Source organism: Theropithecus gelada, chromosome 1, assembly GCF_003255815.1.
Source record: "Theropithecus gelada isolate Dixy chromosome 1, Tgel_1.0, whole genome shotgun sequence".
In the NCBI taxonomy this organism is placed as follows: Eukaryota; Metazoa; Chordata; class Mammalia; order Primates; family Cercopithecidae; genus Theropithecus; species Theropithecus gelada.
In genome coordinates, this window is record NC_037668.1 from 187561201 (window position 1) to 187564884 (window position 3684).

General features: G+C 55.0%; 1 pseudogene; it reads left to right on the plus strand.

The window, feature by feature from the left end:
* On the plus strand, positions 1-2856 carry LOC112633045 (annotated as a pseudogene).
* Positions 2857-3684: the final 828 nt, after the last annotated feature.

The following is a 3684-nucleotide window of genomic DNA, read 5'->3' on the forward strand; positions in this document are numbered from 1 at the left end:
ATGAATACTTTTCAACCCTCAGAACAGGGGTGGGAAGGGAGCTTCGCCCTCATCACCCCTGACCAGACAGTACTCAGTCCGCACCCAGAAGGCAGCAGTCAGAAACAATGCGGCTCCAGCAGCTTCCATTCTAGCGGGGCTAAGACGTTCCTCAAGGAGACGGCCTCGCAGGCCACTTCAGAAGCGTGTGCGATGCAGGGAAGAACATCACCAGGGTTTGGACAGGGACGGGCATTGTGGGGGTCTGTGGACCAGGGGGCGGCAAGGGTTCTCGGAGGAAGGGAGCCGTGGGTGAGTCTGAGGGGGAGAAGGAGCCGCCAAGACAGCCAGGAAAAGCCCTGGCTGGGAGGGTGGCGGCTGCTGATACAGGTGGGAGGGGAGGGCGAAGGGCCCCATGGCTGCGGCCCAGGTGGCAGTGGGCGGTCAGCTCTTAGGCCCTCTGGCTGCAGAGCGGGGGTGTGTGGGGACTGCCGAGGGTAGAGGGGCCTTGGGCCCAGGTGTCGGCAGGCACGCAGAGAAGGGCGAAGTTCAAGGCAATGGAATCGACTAGAGGCCACAGAGAGACAGAGGTTGCCACCAGGGCTCCCCGGTGGGGCTGGAGAGGCCGGTGGGAGGGGCACCCTGCACGGCGCTGGGGGGCGGGGGTGGACACCGTCCTAAAATCAATTATGTGGGCCACAGCCAGTCATTAAACAAAAAAATAAGCAGAATGCTTTTCTCAGCGACAGGAAGCATCCTCCGCTGTGGTGGGTGTGAGGAGCTGGTTCTCCTTGGCAAGTGCCTCCTCAGTTCTGGCCCCTGGCTTTGCTGCCACGGCCTGTGCCCAGCTCCTCATTCTCATTCTCCTCTCCTGGGGCATCTAGCTTGAAGGGTTCCTTGTGTCCTGGACCTCCAAGGTCCTAGCACCAAGCCTTTCATTCCTCTCTGCCTCCCTCCACAGGCAGACCCAGGGCAGAGCAGAGCAGCCTGGACCAACCACATTTACTGGGACCAAGGGGATGGAGTCAAGGAAGGAAGGAACACAGATCTTGGGGCTTAGGGTGGCTTCCTGGGAGACGTTTGATTTGCTCATTAGTTCCTCCCTCCCCTTCCTTCCTTCCTTCTTTCCTTCCCTCCTTCCTTCCTTCCTCCCTCCCTCCCCACCTCCCTTCCTTCCTTCCTTTCTTCCTTCCTTTCTGTCTTCCTCTCTCCCTTCTGTCTTCCTTCCTTTCTTCCTCTCTCCCTTCTCCCTTCCTTCCTTCCTGTCTTCCTCTCTCCCTTCTGTCTTCCTTCCTTCCTTTCCTCTTTCCCTTCCTTCCTTCCTTCTTTGCTTCCTTCCTTCCTGTCTTCTTCTCTCCTTTCTGTCTTCCTTTCTTCCTTTCTTCCTCTCTCCCTTCTCCCTTCCTTCTTTCTTTCCTTCCTTCCTTCTTTCCTTCCTTCCTTCCTTCGTCTTCGTCTCTCCCTTCTCCTTCCCTCCCTTCCTTCCTTCCTTCCTTCCTTCCTTCCTTCCTTCCTTCCTTCCTTCCTTCCTTCCTTCCTTCCTTCCTTCCTTCCTTCCTTCCTTCCCTCTTTTTCAATACATTGAGCCCTTGTGGTCAGCATTGTGCTTGGCCCTAGGAATATAATGATGAATACGGCTCGTTCTTTGCTCCTAAATTGCCTATACCAGGTGGTACAGATAGACAAACAAAAAGGTCTCTTCCCTGAAAGCTTTTAAAAAATTCTGATGCTAGTCCCAGTGGCAGATCTTTGCTCTAGGGTGGGTCTGGAAATTGGTGTATTTGAAAAGCTCCCTAGGTGATTCCAGGGTGCAGCTCTGGTTATGGGTCCCCGATGGAGGGGCAGTGCCCTGCCATGGATATGGGCCTGGAGCTGGGAGCCTGCCCAGGATTCTTGAGTCTGGGCTGTATTCCTTCCCACTGGGTGGCCTTGGCTATGCCTCTTTAACTCTTTGTGACTTGGTTCCTTCATTTGTAAAACAGGCAGAGTGATACCTTAGGCAGCTGGAAGAATCCCGTGAGCTGATGGCACATGGCGGGTACTCAGCAAGCTTTGTCTGTCGTTATCAAGCACTGACAAAGGTGCACTGCAGCATATAGGAAAGGCATCTCACCTTTTCTGTAGAAAGGATGGGGCAGAAGGGTGAGGAGTTAGCTGGGCAAAGGGACTGGGGAGACGAGGGAATGGGAGAATAGGAATTGTGGGTTGAGGGAGCTGGAGGAGGTGGCTGGCTCTTCAAGAACAAGAGAACAGCTCATGCCAAGGCTGGGAGGTAGAGCTGGATATGACTGATGGGCCAGCGACAAAGCACAGAGTGGGCAGGAAGAGGCTGGGAAGTCCCACCAGGGTGTGGCTGAAAGCTCTTTGAGGGCTAGGGGCTGGGCTGGGGACAGCCGTGCTGTGACAGCCTCTCCTGCTCCAGCCCTGCAGCTGGTGAGCGGTAAGAGGGACTTGGTTCTGGTGAAGGAGGCGCTGAGCTGGTACGACGCCCAGCAGCACTGCCGGCTGCACTACACAGACCTTGCTGACCTGCAGCCAAGTGACCTGTTGAAGCTCTACTCCCTCATGACCAGCACCCAGGCTTGGATTGGCCTCTTCTTCGACGCAAGCACTTCTGGCCTGAGATGGTCCAGCGGCTCCACCTACACAGCCCTGGAGTGGGTTCAGACGCTGCCCGAATTCGGGGTGGGCATCTGTGCCACGCTGTACACTTGGCTGAAATTCCCCTCCATAGGGGCCAACTCCTGCACAGCCCAGAATCCCTTCTTCTGCTACTATGGTGTGTTCACATTCATATTTCAGGCTTGGTCTTCCCCCTAGGGGCCTCGCTCTGTTGCCCAGGCTGGAGAGCTGTGGCAGGATCATAGCTCACTGTAACCTCCAACTCCCGGGCTCAAGTGATTCTCCTGCCCCAGGCTCCTGAGCAGCTGGGACTACAGGTGCCTGCCACCACACCTGGCTAATTAAAAAACAAACAAACAAACAAACAAACAAACTTAATAGAGACAGGGTCTCACTATGTTGTCCAGGCTGGTCTCAAATTCTCGCCTTCAAGTGATCCTCCTGCCTCAAGTCTCCCAAAGTGCTGGGATTATAGGCATGAGCCATTGGGCCTGGCCCAGGGTTGCTTTTCAATAGCAAATGATGGGGCAGGGAGAGAGAGAGCGAGAAGCACCCTTTCAGAGGATAACTGGTCATGACTTTACTGTTTTTGCAACATCACTTTCTCTCTGTGGCCTCTGTTTCTATTTCCTCTGCATACCTACTCTGAACACCCCATTAGAAAAAATGGGTGTAAGTCAGGATAGAATAAAAATAAAATCTGGAAAGTTCCTTTCTTGCCAATTAAGGATTTGGAGGAAGGAGAAAAAGAAAGGGAGCCAAGAGGGAAAGACAGGCTGGGATTCGGGGGATGCATGTGTACCTATGCAGAAGCAAGAGCAGAATTCAGTGTCTCCTTCTCAGGAAGCACAGGTGGACGGTTAGGGTCTCAGAGCTGGGCAGGAGGGGGGCAGCCGTCCTCTGGGAGATCCCCTGCTTCTCGTTAAGTGGGGAGCGGGAGCCAACTCCTCGGGCATCGTTGCGGGAAATCCACCATCGGTACGCCATGCGCAAGGCTCCAGCTGTTGGAGAACAGCAGCCGCCTCCTTGTGTTCCACCGGGCCCCTCTCTGTCCCGGCTACCAGTGCCTCTGACTCCTGTCTT